The sequence below is a fragment of the Gopherus evgoodei genome, chromosome 1 (assembly GCF_007399415.2).
Source record: "Gopherus evgoodei ecotype Sinaloan lineage chromosome 1, rGopEvg1_v1.p, whole genome shotgun sequence".
NCBI lineage: Eukaryota > Metazoa > Chordata > Testudines > Testudinidae > Gopherus > Gopherus evgoodei.
In genome coordinates this window covers 214,918,684-214,946,019 of record NC_044322.1, presented here as the reverse complement: position 1 = coordinate 214,946,019, position 27,336 = coordinate 214,918,684, and the positions used below count along the sequence as shown (strand labels likewise).

Sequence of the window (27,336 nt, the reverse complement as noted above, 5' to 3'; positions counted from 1 at the left end):
TGGGGCGGCAAGTCTGGGTCTTTGGAGGCAATTCGGCGGCGGGTCCCTCACTCACTCTCGGAGCAAAGGACCAGCCGCCAAATTGCTGCTGAAGAGTGAAGCGGCGCAATCACACTGCCGTGTTTTTTTGTTTGTTTGTTCGTTTGTGTCGAGATTATCTTTATCCCAGACTTTTCAGGTTCCTTGTTTGACCGCAAGAGAGATTGGCAACCCAGCAAAGTCTGAAACCAAGTTCTTTATTGATGCATGCACACAAGCAACAAAGAGCAAGCCCGTTCTCCACAGAGATCCATAACCAGTCTCACCCTTTCTTCAATACAGCACAAATTTATATAAGCAAGTTTACATCACAGTTTAAGCATTTAACTGCCTGTGGTTAATTAACGGCACCTGATGAAGCATTTGATTACGAAATTCATGGTCTTGAGCAATTCCTGGTGCACAAGCAGCTTCCTTATCAGTGAGGAGAACTTTTTTATCCGCACTTTCCAAGCTTGAGTGCAAGGAGGGGTTTATCCAGCCAGCTCCTGCTTGCTGACTTCATTCATCCACCTTCTGAGCCCCCCTTGTTCATGCATCAAGCATGTGATCACCTGCTCAGCCTATCTTATGGGCCTTCGGGCCCACTCTAAAGCATTCTATCTATCATTTGTTTGGGTTTTTTTGCACAGCTTGGGGCAGCACGGCAGAAATCCTGGAGCCGGCCCTGGCAGTGAGTGAGGATTGTGGTTAATAGAAGACTTTGTGGCCAGCAGAGAGAGCAAGGGGGCGTTGTTATCCCTGATAACCTCCTAAAATCTTCGGGACTGAAGAATCACTCTGGTGCACCATCTAGAGTCTGCAGGGACTGCTCCTCTCCAGCAAACTTTAGTACAATTTTTTAAAATAGGGAATAAATTCCCCCCATTTAAACATTGCAGGGACCATTATAATCCTCTAGACTGATTTCCTGCCTAACACAGGCCAGAGCATTTTATCCATTATTGTATAGAGCTCAACAACTTGTGGCTGAGCTACAGCATTCTTTGAGAGAGTGATCCAGGCCTGATTTAATGACTCCAGTGATGGAGAGTCTGCCTCGTCCCATGGTAAGTTGGTCCAATGATTAATTGCCCTCACTTCTAAAAATTGTTTCTAGTTTCAATGTATCTAGCTTCAGCTTCCAGCCCTTGGATCTTGTTGTGTCTTTGTCTGCTACATTAAAAAGTTAAGAAAACAGACAAAAAATTATAAACCTAGGAAATGCAAAGTTAAGATCTTAAAAGAAATCGAGATATTTGGAAGTCTGGCAGACTTCACAGATAAAGTACGCAAATAACCTTAAGTTTCCCCTGTAGCAAAACACAGACTGCCTTACCTATTCAGAACAGTTTCATATCACTAGTGACCACTGTAGTAGGAAGCAGGCCTGAGACATAAGCCCTTGTATCAGCCTGGTATGAGGCCTGAGGTCTCAACTAAAGTAGTGGTCATGCTTTGCTGATACAAAGCAAAATTGGCAGAATTAGGCTCTGCCTTTACAAGCTCACAGAGCCTGGCAAAAACAGGGCTGCTATTGCAGAAACACACATTCCTAAGAAGCGCTAGGCATAGAACACTCCCGCAAACACATTCCAGAAGGGCAGTACCAAAAAGCCTTGAGACTAAGGACGGGACAAGCATGCTCCCCGAAGATAATAGCCTCTTACCGATAAGGTTAGGATGATGAATAGAGATGTTTTAATCGAACCAACATGTACAAGGTGATGGGTGGTAGCTGGCCACCTCAGAGGGACAATACGTAAGTTGTTTGTATTGAAGTATAAAGAGGCATCTCAGAGGGGGTGTCACTACCTAGCTGATGGGACAGTGGAAAGTCCCGCCACTGACTGAGCTGGTCCATTGTCACAGACATACACGTGTTACTGTACTTGTAACCCTTGAGCTGGGACATTATCACTGTGCTTTGCTGGCAATAAACCTGACCAAGTTCTTTTACTGAAAACCAAGTCTGTGGATTGATTAGGAAGTTTAATCAGAGCCTGCAGTACAGGCTGACTGGCCAGAGCCAATGCAGCGAGCAAGAGAAAACACACACACAACCAACATCTTACCACAGCCACTAAAATTAGAGGCTTGTCTTGTAGTCACACAGTGGTTGCTCTGACTCCTCAGAGAAATTTGCCTTTTCCAGTTCTAGTTAGACAAAGGGCATCCTGAAGGCATTTGGTCTCCAGTCCACATAAAGAGCCTGACCCTGAAGAGAATTGGCAGCATTTAGTACCTTGAAGAACTGTCCCCTAGTCTTTCTTGGGCCAAGCAATTACTCAGATGTCTTTATATACAGAACTAGAGTGTCTATAATGGAGACATAAATCCAACTATAAACCAGTGTTTTCAATATACAGTAAAAGCTGCTTTATCTGGCATGTTGGGGGGATGGAGGGGGTGCTAGTAAGTGAAAAAAGCTGGTTAACAAAGAGGGAGGGAGTTTAGGTGAGGGAGGGGCCTTGGGGCAGCAGGTTGGGGTATGGGAAGGGATGCGGGGTGCTGGATCTGGGAGGCTCACATCACAGGTAGCTCCCCACAAACAGTGACCTGTCCCAGCTGCTTCTAGGTGGAAGGGCAGCAGGCGGCTCTGTGTGCTGCCCTCACCCCGCCCCAAGTGCTAGCTCCACAGCTCCCATTGGCTGGGAACTGCGGCCAATGGGAGCTGCGGGGATGGCACCTGTGGGTGGACGTAGTGCTCAGAGCCACCTGCACCTCCACCTAGGAACAGCAGTACAGGTTGCCACTTGCGGGGAGCTGCCCAAGGTGAGCACCCCTCAAATCCGGCACCCCGCATCCCCTCTCACACCCCAGCCTGCTGTCATAAGTCCCCTCCCACACCCAAACTCCCTCCCACAGCCCACTCTCCACTCCTCCTCCTGCACCCCAACTTCCTGCCAGCCCTGTGCCAATTGGACAATAAACCAGAATTTCAATGAAGATCAGAACTGCCAGTTTATAGAGCTTTCCGGTTGGTAAAGTAACAGATAAAACAGCTTTTACTGTACCACCTACAAACTGCGCAAATACAGTGTTTTCTCTGCAGATTAGATGTCCAGAACCATAATTTTTAAATAAAGTCCTTGTTCAAAATTAGAATAGCCCACAAAATAGGAAGGGAAGATTGGCATGCATCACTAAGGGGACAAAGTTTAGTTTGTTTGGGTATCTTAACTGAACTTTAGACTTTCACATAGCTGAGTTTCTTGTAAGTTTAACTGTAAGTCTGTATTTACCAGCTTTCAAAGTCTTTTTTATCTTTGCCCTTCTTGAAATACTGTGTTGCCCCTTTTAGGCCCAAGTAGTTAGCCAATATCTGGGGCCTTGTTGGGTTGTTTCTGTTAGAAGGAGAAAGTGATGATGGAGTCTTTGGGGCAATCCAGTTTATTTACAAAGAATGTACTGTGATAAACTCAGGACAGACAGCTGCAAAGAAGGGGTAGGAATCAGTCCCAGAGGGTTAAAAGGCCCTCCTCCTTATCAACTGGGATGCAACTACAGGTCAATCAGGTTCAACTGAGAAAGGATTACCAAGGTAGCAATTAGAATCAACTGAGGGTGAGCTACCTGAGGTTAATTAGGTTAATTAGATTTCCCTGTGTCCCAAGGGAGGCCACGTTACCCAAGCCTGTCTCACCAGGGCTGAAAGCAGCAGAGGCTGGAGAGACTGAGCAGATTCCTTGGCACAGTATCAGCTGATTCCAACTTAGGGCTTAGAGTCTGGAGAGACTGAGAAGATGCCTTGCCACTGTATCAGCTGATTCCAGCTTAGGGCTGCCTGAGACCTCTTTAAACCCTTCCCTAGGAGGAAGGAGGGGGAGAGCAGAGAGAGAAGAAGCCCTGCTGCCAGGAGTGTAGGAGCAGCAAGACAGCAGCCTCACCAGGAGGAGAGGCGCTACTCTCTCCCACAAGGGAGTAAAAATACAACAGGACTGGTGGAGATACGGGGAGCAGATTTCCCTGTGTCCCAAGGGAGGCCGCGTTACCCAAGCCTGTCTCACCAGGGCTAAAAGCAGCAGAGGCTGGAGAGACTGAGAAGATGCCTTGCCACAGTACACAAAGTTCTGTTTCCCTGAACACAATAGGAACAAACACCCACCAAGCACTTTCCTTGCTTTGAAATCCAAATCTGCCTTTCCAGCTAGTACTGGGACCCAAAAGAAGCTCTGTGTTTCAGCTTCGTGCCAAGGTCATGCTCACTACTACTTTCTTCACAGTCTGTTGGCTTTCTGCATTCACAAACAGAAACAGACCCACACAGTTGCAACAAATATCCTAGCCGACTGTGTTGCAAATCTGTTCCAGATAAATCTCTCAGCCCACATGGCTTAGCTTCTGATTGGCCTTGCCATGCAGTCCATTCCCTTGAATGGCGGCTTCTTATAGTTTCCAGCTATCACTACATAAAGGTGTATTTAATTGCTCCATCCATTTAGCTTAAAAGAAAGGTGCTTAGCACATGCATCAACTTTCAGATCTATGATTGTCTAAAGATCAAAGACCCATTTGGTGACACTCATTAAAACTTTCCAGCACAGAAGTACATTCTAATCACTTACATGTGCCCACAAAATGAACTTCCTGTTAATGTTTTTTGTGGGAAAAGTTTCAAGTTTATGAATGGCGTGTTTGGTGTTTAAAAATTTTGGACATTCCAAGGGACTACGGCCAGGGATTGTAACCCAAGCCCTTGGGGGGTCTCCAGGTGCACAGAACACAGCGCTGTTACTGAGTTCAATAGTGCTGCCTACAGCCTGGCCCACAGCAATGCTGCTGTTCCAGCTTTGAATTACCCACACAAAGCTCTGCCACTAACCCTCAGTTCCAGCCTGTGATTAGCTATATCTACACTGGGCTTTTGTGGGAGAGGTTGAGATTTTTTTTGGCTTCTTGCATTATCAACTAATTCTCTTCTGGGAACATAAGAATGGCTAAAATGGGTCAGACCAAAGCTCCATCTAGCCCAGTATCCTGTCTTCCAACAGGGGCAAGCGCCAGGTGCCCCAGAGGAAATGAATGGAACGGGTAATCACCAACTGATCCATTCCTTGTAAGCTTCTCTTGACACCTTAAAAACTGTTTCTTGGAGCAGCTAATCCTGGAACCCAGAAGAGAAGAGGCAATTCTTGATTTAGTCCTAAGCGGAGGACAGAATCTTGTCCAAGAGGTGAATATACCTACCCCTGTTGTGCCACATCAGTGGATGAGCTTGTATTTCTCTGCCAGTCATTAAATAACTCATGGATCATGCTAATGTGTCTCTTAGATCATCCTGAGTTTGTTGGTTCTAAAGCAGAAACTCTTCAGAGACTGGCAAATAACCAAAATGACCTCCAGATTCTGCTCACCAAGGTAATGTTCAATGTTGAAAGCTTGGAGTCACTGTGTGACACACAGAAAACTCTGGAGTTTTCTCTGATTACTGCCAACATGTTTGCAAATACAGATGCTTACCACATCCTGAGAACCAAAATCTCAGCTGAACTGAGCTCAAAAGCCGCAGGAGAAACATATATCAAGAAAACTCAGCTGTTTGTGGAAATCCTTCCAACCATGAAACGTCAGAAAACCAATAAAGTGTTCAAAACCTTCGGGACAATGCTCGGCGAGAAATGGGAGATGACCATGGCCCATAATTAGAACCCCAAAGGGTTTGGTACTTAAGATTCTTTTTGGAATGTCACCCAGCTGTTGCACCCCTTCCTTGAGGTGAATTTTGCAGCAGACTATGACTGTTATGCCAGAGGGTTTCAACCATTTGCCACTAAAGATGACATTTCCAATCTGAAAGGGGAATCTACCGCTTACATGAATTTGCCTAATTCTGACCAGGTGAGACTGGATGTTTCCCAATGTTAATACTGCACAATGATTTGCTCTCAAGGAGATGCTGTTCACCTATTTATTTGCTTGCATTTAACGTGGCACTGATTTGCAACAATTAATCCTCCACAGATAAAGCTTTGTAATGCCTCCATCCATCCGGTTACCTCCTTTGTGCCAATCTCTTTAAGAGTTTGGATGGACAGGCTACCCTCAAAATGGCTTCTCCTCCCTCTAGGGCTCCCAGGGAAGGGAATCTCAATCCCTGTTGGTCAGGCTTGCTCTTCTTCCCAGACTTTCCCCTGTCAGTCATTTCACTTTGCCCCACCTCTGAGCAGGCACACCTGCAATCCTTCCCCAGACTAAGAAGGGCCCCTGTTGTTTTACATAGTGCATCTCTTTCCCTCTTGGTTGCTGAGCAGACTCTGAGTTTGCCCTTGCCTTCCCTTTCCTACCAGAGACAGTGTGCCTCTACCTGAGCTGCCAGCACAGAGTCCCAGGAGCCTAGGTAAGCTCCTTGAGGGTTACAGATAGATAAGGTAAAAAGGAAACATAGGGTAATCTATGCCTGGTAACCAAGGAGAAAATCAGTGCTTAGGATTTGTTGAGGAAAATAAAGACAGGAATGAAGAGGATGCAAGTACTGCAGCACTGAGGTCAGTGTTTGCGCTAACAGAATAAAGGCGCATGTAGGGGGATGGAGCACCCACAAAAAACAATTAGTGGATGCTCAGCACCCACAAGCAACCTCCTAATCCGCTCCTCCCTCTCCCTCCCAGCGCTTGCCACCAGCAGCCCTCAAATTAACTCCTTCCCCTCCCTCCCAGGGATGGGAGTTGGGCTGAGCATGGCTGAAGAGACGTGCCTGGGGCAGGGGAGAGAGTCTGGGCTGGCAGTACAGCTCTGCCAAAGGGGGCGCAGGGAAGTCCATTGAGTCCCATCCCTTCCTCAGCTGCAGCTGCAGTTACTGATGTTTGGCAGTAGATGTCTGGAGCCTGCCAGAGTTTAAATTCATCTTTCTTGAACACAGGTGATCAAAATTGTATACAGTATTCAAAATGAGGTCTTACCAGTGCCTTGTACTTGTTTCAGGAATAAGCTTGACCAATTAATGGAGGGAATGGTCTGATGACCTTGCCTACTATGCTATATGGCCCTTCTGCAACTGCTATTAGCAAATATCTCCTATGGCCACAGAGAGGACGCTAAATGGGAAGGGCTCTGAGTTACTACAGAGAATTATTTCCTGCATGTCTGTTTGGTTGGTCTCACCTCTATGCTCAGGGTCTAACTGATCACCATATTTGGGGTCAGGAAGAAATCTTCCCCCAGGTCAGATTGACAGACATCTTAGGGTTTTTCACCTTCCTCCGCAGCAGGGGGCATGGGTCACTTGCTGGTTTGAACTAGAATAAGTGGTAGATTCTCTGTAATTAGAAATCTTTATGTGAAGATTTGAGGACTTCAGTAACTGTTGCGTGCCTGGATGCTCTGCAAGGACGAGGCCCACACACACAGGTGAATTAATTGGCTTTAATGAAGGTTAAGTGACACACCCGCAACGGGAACTCCACGCGTTCCTGCCACTGGCTTGGGGAGTCCAACGTCCGAACAGCTTGGTCAGGTGCAAAGTTCAATGCGCAAGCTCTAGCCCTCAGCAATTATAGCATCATGCTAATAGCATGCAAACTAGCCTTTACATATGCAATAAGGGACTTTCCATCAGCAATGGCCGCCTCCCCTGGCCTCGGGCCAGGGACTTTCTGCAGACAATCTGCAATTCCCCAAAACACCGAGGCTTCCCACACAGAGCAGTTTTATCCGGTTAAAAGCAGCAGCTGCTAGCAACTTCTGTCCGCTAATAACCTCTCCTTGAGAAAGTGCAAGCCCTGGCCTACACCGTGACAATATCTTCCGGGGTCCTCTACAAGTAACTCAGCCAGAGGTTTCCACCCTATTGCAGGAGTGGGTGGGCGAGGTTCTGTGGCCTGCAATGTGCCGGAGATCAGACTAGATAATTTTGATGGTCCTTTTTGGGCTTGAAATCTCTGAGTTGGGCTGGATTCAGACTGATGACCTACATGTGAAAGACGTGGTTCAGAAGGCTGGCAAACAAAGAATAGGAAAATGAGTAAATAGGACTTATCTACACTACAGTGCTACAGGAGCATAGGTACAGCAGTGTAGCTGTAGTATTGTAGTGCAGACATGCCCTCAGACTTGTCTAGGTGATCCCAATGAAGGGCAAGAGGTGTTGCCTAAATCCTTGATCTGAAGAGGAAGAAATACGGGTTGCACCATGAGAAAGGTGAAAGCTAGAGCCTGAGACTTTAGCGGGGTGCCCTGAGCCAGCCACAAAGGAGTCAGAGGTGTAGTTACCTTGGGAACTGTGACCTGGTGGCCGTGTGCGTGGGATCTGTGACAGTGAAGAGGAATTTCTAATACGTGACAATGGCAGTTAAGCAAGTATTGTAGGCAGAAAATACACAGGGATAAATTGTCTCCCAAAAGTGGTTAGAGGCAAAAAGGCATCCTTTAAAAATTGGAAGTTAAATCCTACTGAGGAAAATGGAAAGAAGCATAAACTCTCACAAGTCAAGTGTAAAAGTATAACTTGGCAGGCCAAAAAAGAATTTGAAAAGCAACTAGCCAAAGACCCTAAAATTAACAGCAATTGTTTTAAAAGTACATCAGAAACAGAAAAGGGGTTTCTGGACAATCAAAGTGGCAAAGGAGCACTCAAGGAAGACAATGTCATTGCAGAGAAACTAAATGAATTATTTGCTTCAGTCTTCGTTGCAGAGGATGTGAGGGAGATTCCCACACCTGTAAGGTGGTAAATCTAAGGGATGGTCCCAGACTGAGGTATCCCTCGAGGAGATTTTGAAATAAATTGATAACAAATCTTGATGACTGGGCAACAAAATAGCAGATGAAGTTCAGTGTTGATAACTGCGAAGTAATGCACATTTGAAAACATAATTCCAACTCTATTTATAAAACGATGAGGTCTAAATAAGATGTTACCATTCAAGGAAGTGATCTTGGAGTCTTTGTGGATAGTTCTCTGGAAACATTTCCTCAATGTGCAGCAACATAAAAAAACCTAACAGAATGTTAGGAACCATTAGAAAAGGGCTAGATAATAAGACAGAAACTATCATAATGACACTATATAAATCCATGGTACGTCCACACCTCCAGTACTGTGTGCCATTCTGGTCGCCTCATCTCAGAAAAGATATATTAGAATTGGAGAAGGTACAGAGAGGGGCAACAAAAATGGTTAGGGATATGGAACAATTTCTGTATGAGGAGAGATTAAAAAGACTGGGACTTTTCAGCTTGGGAAAGAGATGACTAAGAGAGGATATAATAGAGGTCTATAAAATCTTGGTGTGGAGAAAGTGAATCGAGAAGTGTTATTTACTCCTTCAAGTAACACAAGAACCAGGAGGTGACCCAATGAAATTAATTGTCAGCAAGTTTAAAACAAAGAAAAGGAAGTATTTCTTCCCACAACACGCAGTCAATCTGTGGAAATTGTTGCCAGCAGATGTTGTGGAGGCCAGAACTATAACAGGGTTAAAAAAAGAACTAGATAAGTTCATGGAGGATAGATCCATCAATGGCTATTAGCCAAGATGGTCAGGGATGCAACTCCATGCTCTGAGTACATCTAGCCTTTCTTTGCCAAAAGCAGGGAGTGGACGACAAGTGATGATTGCCTGTTCTATTCATTTTCTCTGAAGCCCTTGGCATTGGCCACTGTCAGAAGACTGAATACTGGGCTAGATGGACTATTGGTCCTGACCCAGTACAGCCGTTCTTATCTTCTTCAGTTCTTAGTATGGGGTTGGTGGGTAATTTTCTCTCTGTTTGTCTTTGCTCATGGTGAAGATTGCACTACTTTTCTTGTAATTCTGTTTAATCCTTGAGGTTGCCAGTTATTTCATATCAAAACTAAGAAAGAGGAAGAAGGCAAAGTGAACACTAGAAAAGAAGAACCCTCTTCATATGTTAAGTGAATGTTTTCGAGACATAATATGCTCTTACAACAAATCACATGGCCAGGTTTTCAATCAGATCAGGAGAGTTTATTGACCGGTTAAGCAGGCAGTGTGTTATGATGTACCGTAGATCTCAGCTGCTACTAAAGGAACAAATGATAAAGGAGCCTAAAGTATTTTTTCATTGGGGAAATAGAAGCTGCAGACTTTCTATGTGGGAATAGAGTTACAGAGCTTAAGGCCAGAAAAGAAAACCATGTTGTCTCATCTGCCCTCCTGTATATGACAGGTAATGTTCCAGGTTTTCAGTTTTTACCGATTTTAGCTGATAAATTGCCATTTTTTCCTTGAAGGAGTTCTGTTTTTACTGATTTAGACCCATTTATCAAGCCACTCAGTATTTTTTCGAGTACTTATTTTTGTTAAACACTAACGCTTTTTGTGATTGTTGTGTCCTACAGCTCTGGGATTGAAGCAGTTCCACAGTGTCAAACACAGTACACACACACACGGTGGAGGTAGGAAAATCAACCAACGTTAATATCGCTCAATGATTGGCTCTCGAGGAGATGCTGTCTGCCTATTTATTTGCTTCTGTTTAATGTGGCACTGATTTGGGACAATCAATCCTCCACATAAAATCTATGCAATGCCCTCTATCCATCCGGTTACCTCCTTTGTGCCAGTCTCTTTACAAGTTTGGATGGCAGGCACAGGTTCTTCTGGATCCCTGCACAGCCAGTCCTGCCCTTTCTGTGGTTGGCTCCATATTGCCCCCAAAATGGCTTCTCCTCCCTCTAGGGCTTCCAGGGAATGAAATTTCATTTCCTGTTGGTCAGGCTTGCTCTTCTTCCCCAGCTTTCCCTTGTCAAACATTTCATTCTGCCCCTCGTTTGAGCAGGCACACCTGGAATTCTTCCCCAGACTAAGAGGGGCCCTTGTTGTTTTACATAGTGCCTCTCTTAGAATCATAGCAGATTAAGGTTGGAAGAGATCTCAGGAGGTCATCTAGTCCAATCCCCTGCTCAAGGGAGGACCAACACCAACTAAATCATCCCAGCCAAGGCTTAGTCAACGTGGGCCTTAAAACCTCTAAGGATGGAGATTCCACCACCTCCCTATATAACCCATTCCCATGCTTTACCACCCTCCTAGTGATATAGTGTTTCCTAGTATCCAACCTAGACCTCCCGCACTGCAACTTGAGACCATTGCTCCTTGTTCTGTCATCTGCCACCACTGAGAACAGCCATGCTCCATCCTCTTTGGAAACCCCCTTCAGGTAGTTGAAGGCTGCTATGAAATCCCCCACTTCAGTCTTCTCTTCTGCAGACTGAATAACCCTTATTCCTTCAGCCTCTCCTCATAAGTCATGTGTCCCAGCTCCGTAATCATTTTCGTTGCCCTCTGCTGGACTCTCTCCAATCTGTCCACATCCCTTCTGTAGTGGGGGGACCAAAACTGAATGCAATACTCCAGGTGTGGCCTCATCAGTGCCAAATAGAGAAGAATAATCACTTCCCTCGATCTGCTGGCAATGCTCCTACTAACACAGCCCAATATGCTGTTGGCCTTCTTGGGAACAAGGGCACACTGCTGACTCATATCCAGCTTCTCATTCATTGTAATCCCCAGGTCCTTTTCTGCAGAATAAATATTTCATAAGAAATGCTTCAATCACATTGTTACCATTTATGGCATCATCCTGGGGTCACTCAGTTGCTTCTGGACATAGATAGCTAAGTGGTGAACTTCTATTGGGCAACTACGTAATATTATGATAGTGATCAGCCAATGTTCAAGTATAAAAGCGGTTGGAGAGGGTATCTCTTGTCTGCAGCAGCAGCTGGATACGAAGGTGCATTGAGAGCTCCCAAGTGTCCAAAGCTGAAGCCAGAAGCCAAGGTAGAAATTGTTATTTGTTATTATGCTTTGTCTGGGAATCTGATGAGAGCACCTAGAGAAGAATTACAGAGTGTCTGTAGGTTTAGTATGCGTGGTTCACACAAGCTCACCACATCCCCTAAGATGATTTTGTAAGGAGGAGATGTTACTGCTACCACCAGGCGTGAGAGTGTGCCTCCTGTATTTAGGGAAGGTGGATTCTGAGAGCACAAGTTCTGACAGGGGGAGACCACACCAAATACTATAGGAAGGGGAGGGAATATTTAGTTTGTAGGAAGAGGTGGCAGATACTACAGGAATGAAGAAAAACTCTCTTTCTCTGCTTTGTGGCTGCTTCTGACTTACAGACACACATACAGCTCCTCACAAATCAGTCCCAAGCCCTTGTGTTTGCATCCAGTCTAGTCTTTGGGTGGTGACTTCCATTTTTCTGGTGTTCATTAAACAAATTGGTATTTAACTGCTATGTTATTTAGCCTGAATGAAAGGTGAGTGCCATGCCCATAGCTTCAGTAGGTGTGTGATTGCCTCTAAATCAAACACACGCTTGGTGGGAGCCACCCGACCTCCAGCATAACACTCTGTCATAGGCAAGAAATGCTCACAGTAAGAGAAATGCACATTTGTGATCTTTAGTTCTTCTGTTGAAGAAGAATAGCAACCTGCTTGTGCTGGGCTTTGGAAGATCAACATTAAAACATTTGCAATAGCCAATTGCCTCAATAAGATGGGAGTGGGAGAGAGAGTGGGGGATTGGCCACTGGAGGTTTTTATGTGAACTCTGATGACTTTTAGCTTTGCTTTACAATGCTTAAGTGCTTAATCATCACAAAGAAGAACAAGGGAAGTATTAATATTTCTCTTGTACAAATGGGGAAACTAAGGCACGGAGGTTAACATGAAAAATTTCAGCTGAGTGCCTGAAGTTAGGCTCTTAAATCCATATTCTCACAGCTTTGTAATAGTCTAATCTTCACAGGTTTCCTGAATTGGGGCCAATAGTAGGAGGAGGAAGAGCACACTCTGCAGGAGGTGAGTATAAACTGCATAAATGCAGCTGAGACAAAATAGGAATTTGGCTCATAGGGAATTGTAATAATTTGACATTTGTTTATGTCTCAAACTGGAAAAATATCAAGAATTTTCACAAAAGAATTTGTTTAGTCAATGTTGAAACATTTTGTTTCAAGTCAGTTTGACATTAAACTGCACTTGCTTATTGTCTCATGGGACAATAGTTTGGGGTACCTCATGCTTTCATTTTTCCCTATGGGGCAGGCTCCCTGCCAAGAATCCATCTCCCTGAGGCACCATATGGCTCTGTCAGGAGGGAGGCCACAGTGCATCATGGGAATGTAGTCTGGGTAAGGGTCCAGGTCATAGGAGAGAATGGGGACACGAAGCAGCTGAAATATGACTCCCACGAACCCTCAAGGCACTCTAGGTGGAAGCGGTGTACTATTGAACAGCCTTGAAATGAAACATTTTGTTTTGATTTCCCCCCCCAAATTCAGCAAAATTGAAAATTTCTCATTAAAAATTTAGATTTTTTAGAAATTGTCCAAAAATCATTTCAATAGAAAATGCCCAATCAGATCTATGTACAATGGAGACCCTGGCCAGGCCCCATTCTCTGCCAGGACTATCCGCTTCTAGGCTCTGCTTCATCACACAACAGTGGAATTATGGCTGCCTACTATAACCTGGTGCCCATCAGAGCTCCTATCCACAGGGAATGTTGCTAATTTATGCCAGAATAAATCAGCATAAATCCTTCTATTGTATGTGTAAGATTGTGTTACACCGGTGGTGAATCTGGCCCAATAAATGCAAACACTTTACACCAAAGCACCACGCGCCCCTAGACAGCCAATGGAACTATCTGTGTGAGTAAAGTTGCATAGCTGCTTACATGTCTGCAGGATTGGCTCCAAACTCTGGCAGCCAACCCCACTGCAGGGTATTTCTCTAAGTCCTGTGGCACACTAGTCCCTTCTGGATGTCTGGTACAGTGGCTGTGTACCACCAGCTCAGAGTCAAGCATTGTAGGTGCTCCATGCACTAGACTCTGCAGGCTTTAAATCCATTCTTCTTTCGCTCTCTGCTTTCATCATGACCCTGTCACTCTTTCTCGATTCTCTCGCATTACTTCCCTTTCTCTCATCTTCTCTCTCTAGCTCTTCCCCCTTGCTCATAGCCCCTCTCTTCTTCTCCTATCTGTGTTGTGTCCTCGCTTTTCAGTCCCCTTTCTCCCTGCTTCCCCATCCTTTCACAGCCAACTCTTTCCCAAAATCCCAGCGTGAAGAGATAGCAGCTGGGGGTATCTTTTAAGGGTACACTTCTCCCTCCTCCCCAGCATGCGGGAAATCAGAGTGGGGTGGGGGGTGGGCAGAGTCTCTTTCTCCTCATCCAAAACCTTAGTCGGAAAGAGAAAAAGCCTTGTGGATATTGGGGTTTACTCTGCTTCCCCCTCTCAGACCCTGGTGGGAGGAGCCCTGAGATGGCCACTCCACCTCTCGCTCATCAACATTTGCTCAGAGCTCACAGGCATTTTCTGTCAATTTATATCCAGTGCTCAACATCTGGATGCAAACGCTGAACTCAATTTATGTGCCCGCTCTCTCTCTCCCTCTTGTCTCCGTGTGGAGAAGCTTTTCTCTATCTGTGCACTGTGACCCCAGATTGGTTCACCAGAATGTACCAAAGGGTGGTGTGGGAGGCCTGAGGGGGGAAAGATCCGGTCCTTTCCATGGAAGGTGGGGTTGCCCTGGGGGGTTGCTGAGCCTGTCCCATTCACTTCAGAGCAGTGGCTCTGTCTCAGGGTTCACTCACCGCAAGAGGTACCTCCTCCTGCTCACTCTGGGGATTAGGTCTGGCCAGGCGTTGTGGCCTCTTCTGGTGTTGTCTTTCCCATTGTCCTGTCGTACCTTCTGCAACTCAGGGTGTTCCCTTTTCTTGACTTGGCTCTCCAGCCAGGTCACTTGCTTGTTTCCCTTTCCAGGGCAAACGATCCAAGGCAATCCATTGTCCTTTTCTTGGCCTATGCTATGTCCTCAGTGGCTGGTAGGGGAACCCAGACCACCCTCTACTCCAGGTTCCAGTCCAGGGACACTATCTCTAGCAGCAGTGGCCTGCTCACTCCCAGACCATGTTGCTGCCCCTGAACTCCTTCCTATTTCCCAGTTCTACCTTCTATCTCCCCCTTCCTCTGGGTTTGCGAATCCAAGCTCCCGCCTCTCAGGGACTGACGGCAGACTACTCCCCTGCATCCCCAAACACACCTCCCTTCTCCCAGGAAGTGACTGCAGTCTGCTTCCCTGCAGCCCTATTTCTGCTCTCTATTTCTGGGCTCTATACAGGCCCCTCTTGTTCCTGTCCAGCTGAGCCTGCTTCCAGTTAGTGGCCCCTTTGCAGCCTAAATCTCTCCCCTGCTCACTGCTTAACTGATTGATCAGACCTCTCAGGGCAAGTGTGGGGAATACACCCCTTCACAGACTCCTGCAGCTACGGTCCCATGGGACTGACTGGGCTTGGCTTCCTGCTGTGGGGTTGCCATGCTGCTCTGCTTTGACCCAGCCACCCCTCTGTCGTGAGGGGCCAAAGTTCAGTGAGTGAGGCTGAGCCACATGTGCCAGGTCACAATGCTACACACAAAAATATGAGACGGGGTGGGACTGGGCCCAGCCTGAGCTGTACGACATCCCCAGATGTCACAATGCACTGAACGGGGAGCCAAGCCCAGCCACCCCACAGGACAGGAGAAGCAGGAGCTGCTGCTATGGTGCTCACCATGTACTTTCTTAGTACTTATTATATCCATATATAGATTGTATATCGTGGGTGAGAAATATTTAGTAAGCCAGATGTGTTTTCACTAAGGCTATTTACTGGGTTGTGACCGGCCATCCAGGTTTACAAATGACTCCTGAACCAAAAAAGATTGAGACACACTGATGTGGAGCCAGTGCTGCTGCCAGACCTGTGAGCATCTCTGCACTGGAGGAGACATTTGCTTCATGCTCTGAGACCTTTACAGAGATGAGAGCCAGTCAAAAAGTATTTGGAAAGAAAATTTTTCTGCTAGAAAATGCTGGTTCATTGAAATCAAAGCTTTCTGCAGGAATGTGTTGTTTTTGATGAAATTTGAAACAAAGCTTTTCAGTGAGCTTTAAACATTCTGGTTCAGTCTTACTGGAATCACAGATGTGTAGGACTGGATGGGATCTCAGTAAGTGGTCTAGTCCAGTCCCCTGCACTCAAGTCAGGATGAAGTAATAACTAGACCATTCCTGACCAGTGTTAGTCTAACCTGTTCTTAAAAACCTCGGGTGACGGTTGAATCCACCACTTATCCATCATTTATGAGCATATAAACTTCCAAGGTAAATCCAAAGAATTCATTTCTGACATCGCTGACTTGAAGCCCGTAGAGTGGGGCCACTGTGTCTCTTCTGTAAAGGTCACTGGCCAACCCTGGGTGGCCTATGAGTATCCTAATTATTCAGGCAAGTTCCTGGTGTTTGAGGAAGGTGAATACAACTTTGTTGGTGAAGATATGAATGACAAGATCACTTCTCTCAAGCTGATTACTGAAGACCTGAAGAATCCCAAGATCACCCTGTATGAACATGCCAAGTATGAAGGGAAGATCAAGATGGTAATAGAAGCAACCAGTCTGAGCAAGGGATCTTTCAATGACTGAGTGTCTTCCCATAATGTGCAGAGCGGTGCCTGGCTATTGTGTGAACGTGAAGATGGAAGCAGCTTGAATTATCTTGCCCGGAAAGGTGATCAGCTTCCAAACTATGAAATCATCAATTTCAATGACAAGCTTTCATTTCTGCATCCCCTGAGAGCTGGCTGGTGCTAGTTCCAATGAGATGCAGACCTTGCCATCTTGGGGTGCCATCGATCAGGTGCCCCCACAGGGAGGTGCAGAGTTAGAGCTCTGCCCATGCTTGCACTTCATTGCTCCATGCGCCACAGATTCAGTGAATTTGGGAAAGCACAGCTCACCCTGTGCAGTGCTTCATAGCCTGGTGTCCTGCTGTTTGTCCCCCAAGGCCATGCCAGAACTTCCTTCCGGACCTCACCCTCCCAGTCTCCTTTATGCTCTCCCTGATTTGCAGCTTCCTTTGGGGTGTTCCCTTTCCTCCGGACCCTTCACACAGCTTTAAGTAGGAGGCTTATTCAGGGATCTAATGGTCTCTGTCTGCCATTTATTTTCCTGTCAATCCCTTCTCCTGGGATAAGATGACCTCTGGAGGTCCCTGAGCTCTACATTTCTAAGATTCTGTGATCATAGAGGGGCTCCCAGAGGTGTTTGAGCCGACCTTGGGACCATCCTGCCCCATTATCTCCATGACACCTAGAGACAGATTGAAAGGAATGTCCACATGGATGAAACAGAAGGAGTTAACCAAACAGATCATTAGCAAACCTCTATCACCACAACCTAAGACAGTGTGAGGTTTCCAATTTCTACAGCTTCATGTGGGGAGGGAAAGGGAATGAGGAGGGGATCATGTTCTTTGTGGAGATAGTAACTTCCAGCACCTCCCAGTATCAGCAGGGGATAAATGAGCCACCCACCAACAGGGAAAAAATCATGGTGTGCCACTGGCCAAGAGATCTCCTCACACAGTGCTGGTCCTCTGTGGCCTAAAATACCATCTCAAGGTTGATTGAGTTGATCATTATCTAGGATGGGAGAAGAAGAACCGAGCATGAGGTGCACCAGAACACATTGCGCATAGCACCAACCCAGGGCATCGTTCCAGGAGTAAGCTCCAGCATGGAGGTGGCTCCACAAACCCACTGTGTTTCCTCCCTCTTCCATCCCAACGTGCTCATGTCGGCTTCCAAGAAAGGGTTGAAGGGTTTTCAGTCTGTTAGCTTCTCTGAGTGATTTATGGTTAACCTGCTTCAATAAAGTGATTTGCAGTGAAAACTTGTACTAATGGTCTCCTGTCCTGATAGCCAGTAAAGGTTCAGTCCCCAGGAGAGCTCCTTCCTGCATAGTAACTGCCTTGGTCCAGGCTGGACTTAGCTTTTCAGGGCAGAAGGAACTCAATGCCAACACATTTCCTCTGGAGATGGCACAGCTGGAGGGGAGCTGTGACTGCTTCACTATGCCCCCTCTTCCTGATCCCCCAGAAATCTTTATGTGGGTGGCTCACAAGGGTCAGTCCTATGAGTGGAGCTGGGTCAGGTGAAGAGCAGGAGCAGGGTGGCCTCATATCCTCCATGTTTTATGAGGCATCCCATTGCAATAGAATGTGCAGCAGAGTCAGCACAGTGGTATATGGAAAGTTAATCTAACTGAACTCCAATGTGTAGATGGACGTTATCACGAAGGAATCCCCTTGCAATAGATTCATAGAGTTTAAGAATGGCATGGGCCACTATGTTCCTCTGGTCTGACCTGCTGTGTGACCGAGGTCACAGGATTTCTCCCAGCAATTCCTATAACACGTGGTTGAATCTGATCAGTGTTTCTCAAGCTTTGCAGGTGGGAGACAACTTGTTCAATATCAAAATTCTTTGCAACTTCTCACATTTATGAAAGTAATTGTAAACCTTATTTACTATTTATTATTCAATGATAACACTGATATACCCACAGAATTTGTGTGTGTCTTGAGAGGTTGACAGAGACACTTTGAAGTGTAAGGGTGAGTGGGGAGCAAGAATTTATTTTCTTTAGTTTGTAATAACATTTTCGATGCCTTGAAACCATTGCCTTTGGTGGTCCCCCTGAGAAACACTGAACTAAACCATACCTTTTTGAAAAACATACAGACTCTGTTTGAAGACTCTAAGTGATGATTAATCACATCCCTTGGTAATATTCAACAGCCTAGAGGCTAATTATTCTCAGTGTTAAAAAGTTGCATTATATTTTCAATCTGAATATTTTTAACTTTAATTCCCTCCACCTCTTTTGGATCTCATTCTGCCTTTGATCAGACATCATCACTCCGAGGAGGTATGGGGCGGCGGGGGGGGGGGGGGAACATGGGAACAGGGACTGGGGATGGAGGAATTGGAATCATGTTTTGCTAAAGGGGGAAATAGGAACAGGGGATGGGAACAGGAACAGGGACACAGACAAGGCTCTGTGGTGTCAGAGCTGGGAAGGGGGACACTAAGGAAGGAAACTGGAATCGTGCTTGCTGGAAGTTCACCCCAATAAACATAGAATTGTTTGCACCTTTGGACTTCGGATATTGTTGCTCTCTGTTCATGCGAGAAGGACCAGGGAAATGAGAGGGTGAAGGAATAAGCCCCCTGACAGTTGGTAGTTCCAACTAAGTATAGGGAAAAGGTCTTGACCTTAGCCCATGATCACCCTAGTGGCTATGCAGGGGATGAACAGGACTAAGGAACGTTAAGGAAAGTCTTTCCACTGGGAGGATGTTTCTATCTATGTCTGGTCTTGTGAGGTGTGCTAGAAGGTGGGAAAGCCCCAACACCAGGTCAAGGCCCCTCTCCAGCCACTCCCCACCATTGAAGTTCTATTCAGCATGTAGCTGTGGATATTCTGGCTCCTTTCCCTAAGAAGACCCCCAGAGGAAAGCTGTACATATTGACTTTAATGGATTTTGTGACCGGATGGCCAGAAGCAGTAGCTCTAAGCAACACCAGGATTAAAAGCATGAGCCTGGCATTGGCAGACATTTTTGCCAGGGTAGGTTGGCCCTCCAACATCTGTGATAAATGAAGTGTGGTGAGGAGCTCCCTTTGGACACCCAGCCAGCCAGTTAGCTGTAAAATCCCTCCTGGTAGCTGTTCTCTGCTTGCTTTACCTGTAAAGGTTTAACAAGGCCACAGGAAAAAGAAAAGGAGTGGGCACCTGACCAAAAGAGCCAATGGGAAGGCTAGAATTTTTAAATTTGGGAAGGAAACTTTCCCTTTGTCTGTTCTCCGGAGAACGAGACATGGAGCAGCAATGCTGTGTAAGGTTTGAACCAGGTATGGAAGTTCATCTTCCATATCTAGAAGAAATTATTTGAATAGGGAATGTTTAGTTAGACACAATCAGGTTTATTTTTTATTTTCGCTTGTGGATCTCCTCTGTGCTAATCCCTGAAGCTTTTGCTTGCTTGTAACCTTTAAGCTGAACCCCCAAGGAAGCTAGTTTGGATGCTTAATTTTTAGAATTGCTCTTTTAAAATCTAGCAAAAGCGTAAGTTCCAGATGTATTTTTTCCCTTTAAATAAAATTTACCTTTTTTAAGAACTGGATTGGATTTTTGGTGTGCTAAGAAGTTTGTGCATGCTGTTTGATTAGATGGTAGCACAGCTAATTTTCTTTGTTTTCTTTCTCAGCTCTTCCCTAGAGGGGGAGGGGGAGAGAGTGCAAAAGAGCTTGAGGGTACCCCCTAGGGAGGAATTCCCAAGTGTTCCTTCTTGGGTTCAAGGGTTGTTTTTGTTTTGTTTTTTGTTTTTTGCATTTAGGTGATGGCAGTGATTACCAAGCCAAGGTCAGAGAAAAGCTGTAACCTTGGGAGTTTAATATAAGCTTGAAGTGACAAGTATTAATTTTTAGAATCCTTTCAGGCCCCTACCTTCTGCACTCTGAGTGACAGAGTGGAGATTCAGCCTTGACACTTTCATTGGGTGACCACTAATTATTGTCTTATATGACACCATAAATAACACTTCTTTATTTACTTTCTCCACACCATTCATGATGTTATAAACCAGGAGTAGGCAACCTATGTCACGGGTGCTGAAGGCGGCACAGGAGCTGATTTTCAGTGGCACTCACAGTGCCTGGGTCCTGGCCACCAGTCTGCATTTTAATTTAATTTTAAATGAAGCTTCTTAAACATTTTAAAAACCTTATTTACTTTACATACAATAGTTTAGTTATATATTATAGACTTATAGAAAGAAACCTTCTAAAAACATTAAAATGTATAACTGGCACACGAAGCCTTAAATTAGAGTGAATGACTGAAGACTCGGAACACCGCTTCTGAAAGGTTGCAGACTCCTGTTACAGACTCTATCATATACTCCCTTAGTCTTCTCTCTTCCAATCTGAACAGTCCAAGCCTTTTAAATCCCTCCTCATACGGAAGCTCTTCCATACCCTTAATCATTTTTTGTTGCCCTTCTTTGTACCTTTTCCAATTCTAATATATCTTTTTTGAGACAGGGCAACCATAACTGCACACAGTATTTAAGGTGTAGGAGTACCATGGATTAGGAGTAGAATGGCATTATGATATTTACTGTTTAATTATCTATCCCTTTCCTAACGGTGCCTAACATTGTTAACTTTTTTGACTGCTACTGCATATTCAGTGAATGTTTTCAAAGAATTATCCACAATGACTCCAAGATCTCTTTCTTGGATGGTAACAGATAATTTAGACCCCATCACATTGTATATATAGTTGGGATTATGTTTTCCAACATGCATTATTTTGCATTATATTGAATTATATCAGCTATTTTGTGAGATCCCTTTGCAACTCTTTGCAGTCTGTTTTGGACTTAACTATCCTGAATAATTTTGTATCATCTGCAAATTTTGCCACCTCACTGTTTCCCCTATTTCCAAATCCTTTATGAGTAGGTTGAACAGCACTGGTCCCAATACACATCCCTGGGAGACACCACTCTCCATTCTGAAAACTGACCATTTATTCCTACCCTTTGTTTCCTATCTTTTAACCAGTTACTGATTCATGAGAGGACCTCCTCTCTTCTCCCATAATGGCTTATTTTGCTTAAGATCTGGAAGGTTTAATCTGTGGAGGATTCTATATAGTCTTATTGTTCTCATTCTGCCTCTCTGTAACCCGGAAAGTCCAGCTGCTTTTTCTCCTGTGTGGCAAAGTACCTGCCTCTCCTCTGCTAGCTCAGTCCTTCTTAGCCTTGGAGACACAGGCTTGGGCAAAGCAAAAGCCCTTCACAGTCACACAGGGTCTGGCTGATCCCTTCTCAGTCAGGCCCTTGTTCTGTTTTCCTCTCCTTCTGGGGAGAGTGCAATCTGCCTTGCAAGAAAAGTTTCAGAGTTCAGCTGCCCCTACTCACTGGCAGCTACTCTACTTCTCTCCTCCCCCCTGCTTCCCTGCCAGGAAGGGTTTAAAAAGGTCTCCAGCCATTGGGGCCAGCTGAAACTAATTAGCTCCCTGGTAACCCCTGTTCCAGCTGAACCTTATTCCTTCATGGTTAAGCCTTCTGGGACTAATTACTACCCCTCTCCTGGTAGCTAAGTGTCCTGAGTTTGCCACACCTACAAACCCACATCTCAGTATCCTTGGCACTTCTAAAGAAGTTTTGGACTGAGCTGTATGGCAAGCCCAGGACTGGAATAACGGGGACTGCAGGGCAGGACTGAGGGGCATTGGAAGAGCTGGGTGAGGAGCCCAGGACCATGGGCACCAGGTTTGAAAATTTTTGATGGTGCCCAGAACGAGTCCAAATCCCACTCCCCAGACCTGCCTTGTATCTATTGGGTGTCTGGGAAGTGGGTGGGCAAAGCCCGCCCACTGCTAAAGGATCCTCCCCCAGCCTAAGGGGAGGAACCACAGGGCCACAGAACCCACTGAGTTCGGGGGACAACTAATAAAAGAACAGGGACAGGAGTGAGGTCAGAGGGTCAGAAGGAGGGAACCTGACGGGGACACCGAGCAGAGAACCCCGGATAGCGCTCACTGCTCCTCGAAGGCGTCAAGGGAGCCAGTGGACGCTGCCTAGAGGAACTCCGCCCGGATGCGTGATCGGACCATGGAGCGGAAGCAAGCCCCACAGTCACCGGAGTCTCCATCGGCCAACCTCCCCTCCCTGGTCGCGTGGATGGCCTTTTTTGCCAGGGCGAGGAGGAGGTTGACCAGGAGGTCCCGGGACTTCGTGGGGCCACGGATAGGGAGTGCGTACAGAAGGAGGTGAGAGGAAAAGTGCAACCAGAAATGTAAGAGGATGGCAATGAGGAGCCGGTGTAGGGGCTGCAACCTGGCGCACTCTAAGTAAACGTGCACCAGGGTCTCCCTCATGCCGCAGAAGGGGCAGGTGTCCGGGACAGCAGACCTGCCTTGTAAGCCGATATATATCCTTATCCACATCCACCCACCCCACCCCCAGCTGGCGCCAGGATCAGGGCCATATCTCTGGGGGTGGGCACCTGGACAGGGGCAAGGGTGTTGAGGCTGGATCCACAGCTGGGGGTGGGTATGGGGCCGGCAGCGGAGCCCTAGGTGGCAGACGGGACCCTGGGCGTGGGGCCGGCAGCGGAGCCCCAAACATTAGTGGAGCTGGGCTAATGTTCCTGCATATTGGTGGAGCACAGGCACCACAGGCCCATATAACTCACCCCCAATGCCCAGGGCTGGAATAGCAGAGGGCTGCAGGGCAGGACTGAGGGGCCTAGGCAGAGCTGGACAGGAAGTCCAGCATTGGAATAACGCAGTTTGCATTTACAGAACTATGCAGCAGATTTTTGCACTTCAGCTTGTCCACAGTAGTTGTGACTATCAGTCCAAGACCCTTGCACATAAGAATGGCCATACTGGGTCAGACCAAAGTTCCATCAAGCCCAGTATCCTGTCCTCTGACAGTGGCCAACCGCAGGTGCCCCAAAGGGAATGAACAGACAGGTTGTCCTCAAGTGATCCATGCCCTGTCACCCAATCCCAGCTTCTGGCAAACAGGAGCTAGGGACACCATTCCTGCCCAGCCTGCCTAACAGGTCCATCAATGGCTATCTTCCATGGATCTATCTAGCTCCCTTTTGTTCCCTGTTGTAGTATTAGCCTTCACAACACCCTCTGACAAGGAGTTCGAGAGGTTGACAGTGTGTTGCATGAAAAAATACTTACTTGTGTTTGTTTTAAACCTGCAGTGGCATCTTCCCCTACTCTGCAAGCACCAGGGTTGGGGGGATGAACCCTTGGCCTGCCCAAGCCACCCCTTTCCCCCAAGCCCCTACCCTTAACCCGCCTCTTCTTCCCCCCCTTTACTCTGCATGATGCATCCTCCCTCCTCCGCCCTCCCTCCTGAACACTGCAAGCCAGCTGATTGCCATGGGCAGGATGCAGGGGAGGGAGGGGGGAGGTGCACTGCATTCTTGCTCCTCCCCCTTACCCCCTCAGCAATCAGCTGGCTTGGGACATGCAGGGGGCAGGAGGGTGGGGGGAGGAGAGAGGCCTTGGTGTGCAGCCTCCCCTCTCCCTCCTGCCTGCGGCAATCAGCTGGTTTGTGGCATTTGGGAGAGAGGGGGAGCCTGCATGCTGAGTCCTCGCTCCCCCCCACTCCCTTCTGAACGCCACAAGCCAGCTGATTGGTGTGAGCAGGAGGCTGGGGGAGGAGGGGGAAGGCACTGATCTGTGGGGTCTCTCAGTGAGTAGGAAGCACTGTGGGAGGGGGACATAGGGGGAGCTGATACAGAGGCTGCCAGCTGTGGACAAAGCAGGCAGCCAAACGATGTTATAGTGAAGCATTGCACAACTTTAAATGGGGATGTTCTGTAACTGAGCAGGGACGTAAGATCAAAACAACATTAAACAAGAGGATTTTAAATGGGGAGTTACTGTATATAATTGACTAGCCCAGGACAGGTGAAAATTCCCTCCTGTCTGTTTTGGTCATGACTGAGACATATTATTCCCTGATGATTCACTTTCCCTCATAGACAATAAGGGCATAATTTTCAATAAAGTTACATTATTCCTTAAAAATCACCCATACACACATCTCACAATGATTATGGGTATTGTTAGGTTTCAAGTTTTCAACAGAGACCTCACATGCTACCTGTCATGGGTGAATACCATGAGAGCAGTGTGTTAGGTGTAGTGAGTTTGTCAGGTCTGAAACAGGAGTCGTAAAAAACACCGAACCCTTTGCCAGTTAGCAGCAATGGGCCTTTGTGTCACAATGACCAAGTGTCATGTGATGGCAAACTGGAGGTGATGCCTCCTGTCAGAGGGAGCTGGGCCAGACAGACTCTGAGGGTGAGTGGATAGACAGGAGTTTTGGTGGGAGATGTTTGCAGGAAAGCAGGAGCTTCAGGTATGAGGTGTTTCAGGAAAAGCCAGGCAGCAATCCTAGTTTTGACAGGGTTGTAAACCCTGGTTGGAAGGAACTGTTGAGCCTTGGGAATAAGACTGGAAGATCTGAGCTGAGTTGAATTGTTCATTAATAAGCAAGGCCCAAGAAGGGAAATGTTGTATGCAGCATTTAACCTATGTGCATTCCGATAGGGGCAAACTGAGGTAGTAGACATGATGAGAAGGGGGTGTGCTGACCCCATTACACCATCTAACCCTCTTTCTTTTTTTTTACAGGTGAAGCCACAGCTGGAAGAGAAAGAGAAAAAGACGTATCCAGTCTTTGAAGCCACAAATTATAGAAGTCAGTGGGATTTTGGAATTAACTAACTTATTAAAGTCAGTACTCAATGTAGCATGGAAGAAGTGGGGGATCTTGCCAAGTGTTCTAGTTGAAGAAGAACTTAGGTATCATATGAACATCTTGCCTCAAGCCCCTCCAAATAATGAGCAAACATTGCAGGGGAAGGTCCAATATGCCTTTTAACGAAGGTAGAGACTCTCTCCTATGTGCTTGTGCAGTATCCGGCTAGCACTTGTTGGGTGCTATTTCTCTACAAAAGTAGGAAAGATAAACAGATGGTTTTTGTGAATCTCATCTCAGGATTTATAAAGCATGAGTCACACACTTGCAGCTGTAAAATTTTGGGATTGTCAGGAGGGTGATCTTCATTCAGACTCTCCAACTGCTTTCTCAACTCTCATCCTTAGGTTTGGGAGGGGTAGCTCTTTAGGTCCCCGCAACCTTCTGCTGCAGATGTACAGTTCAGCCTCTAGTTCCTTTCAGTCCTAGTGATCCGCTTACATTTCCCAAGGCTTTCTCTTAAGGGAAAAGGGCTAGAAACTTTTTTACATGGTAGTAGAGATTTTCCCCTTCCCTAATGTTTCCCCAAAACAGGAGATCCTGTGATCATAGGTTGCCTGGGGCCCAAAGGCCCAGTCTGCTCCTTCTGTTGAAGAAATGGTGGGTCTTTTTAGCTTTGTCATTGCGAAAAGGCCCTGGCAAAAGAGTTTTCATTGTGCTCTGAACACTGCTGGCCCAGGTCTCAATCTGATCTCCCGTGGCAACAAGTTCAGTCATTTAGGCCCATCTGTCAGAAACTTTCTGCCTCCTGCACAATGAGGGCAGCTGTCTAAGAGACTTGGATAGAGAGGTTTTGTAAGGTATCTGGACATTGTAACACCTAACTTATAGGTGCCTAGTCACCCTGTGGAATTTACAAACCCTGAATTAGGGGTTCAGGTTTCCTGTACAATGGATGGAGAAAATGAGGCACCTAAGAATGGGATTCACAAAATTCTGCTTACTGAATAGGTAGCTGCCTGTTAGCCAATAGGAAATACTGAGGAAAGGGTGGTATGTCCTAAGTGCCATCCCTCAAAGGAATTTAGGTACCTAACTCCAGTCTGGAGGGAGACACTTATCTCTGCTTGGGAGTCACAGCCTAGAACAGTTAGAAGTGTTCAATAAATATTTATGTTCTGTATTGTGGGGGAAAAACAGATGGTATAGTTCCATCCTGTGGTGATGATATTCTTTCTATCCATTAGTATCGCTAGAGGAGGTTAAACAGAAGCTACTAAAGTTAGACATTTTAAAATTATCAGTACCAGATAATGTGCATCCAAGAGTTTTTAAAGAGCTGGCTGAGGAGTTTGCTAGACTGTTGATACTGATTGTCAATAAGTCCTAGAGCACTGGGTAAGATCCAGAAGACTAGAGGAATGCTAATGCTGTACCAATTTTTAAAATGGGTAAATGGGATGATGCAGGTAATTATAAACCTCTCAGCCTGACATTGATTCTGGGCAAGATAATGGAGCAGCTGACACAAGACTCTGTTAATAAGGAACTAAAAGAGGGTAATGTAACGAATGCAAATCAACATGGACATATGGAAAATAGATCCTGTTAAGCTAACTCTGTTTCTTTTATTGACAATACGACAAGTTTGATTAAAGTAATAGTGTGGACGTAATAAACTTAGGCTTCTCTAAGGTGATTGACTTAGTACTCCATGACATTTTTTATTAAAAAAACTAGAACAATATAAAACCAACTTTACAACACATGTAAATGGATTGAAAACTGGCTATTTGATAGGTTTCAAAACATAACCATAAATGGGGAATCCTGGTTGAACAGGTTTGTTTCCAGTGGGGTCCCATAGAGATTGGCTCTTGGTCCTCTGCTATTTAAACAATTTCAACACTGGCCTGAAAGACAACATGCAATCATCACTGATAAGTTTACAGATGACTCAAAATTGGGGGAGTGGTAAACAATGAAGAGGAGAGGTCACTGATTCAGAGAGATCTGGATCGCTTGGAATACTAGGTGCAAGCAAACAATCATAGGGTTAGAAGGGACTGCAAAGGTCATCTAGCCTAAACACCTGCAAATATGCAGGATTTGTTGCATCTATACCATCCAAGACAGGTGGCTATCCAGCCTCCTTTTGAAAACCCCCAGTGAAGAAGCTTCCACAACCTCCTTAAGCAGCCTGT

General features: G+C 46.0%; 2 long non-coding RNA genes across 2 annotated transcripts; one reads left to right on the top strand and one right to left on the bottom strand.

Annotated features, from left to right (window-relative positions):
- Positions 1 to 4,591: 4,591 nt before the first annotated feature.
- Positions 4,592 to 17,715, bottom strand: LOC115635868. Its single transcript, XR_003996716.1, has 3 exons — positions 16,114 to 17,715; positions 9,182 to 9,186; positions 4,592 to 4,604 (listed from the first exon to the last, which is right to left on the bottom strand). It is a non-coding gene; the product is annotated as an uncharacterized LOC115635868 (long non-coding RNA).
- On the top strand, positions 11,646 to 27,139 carry LOC115635863. The gene is made up of 4 exons (XR_003996715.1): positions 11,646 to 11,765; positions 12,745 to 12,797; positions 15,920 to 15,926; positions 27,127 to 27,139. It is a non-coding gene; the product is annotated as an uncharacterized LOC115635863 (long non-coding RNA).
- The last annotated feature ends 197 nt before the right edge of the window (positions 27,140 to 27,336 follow it).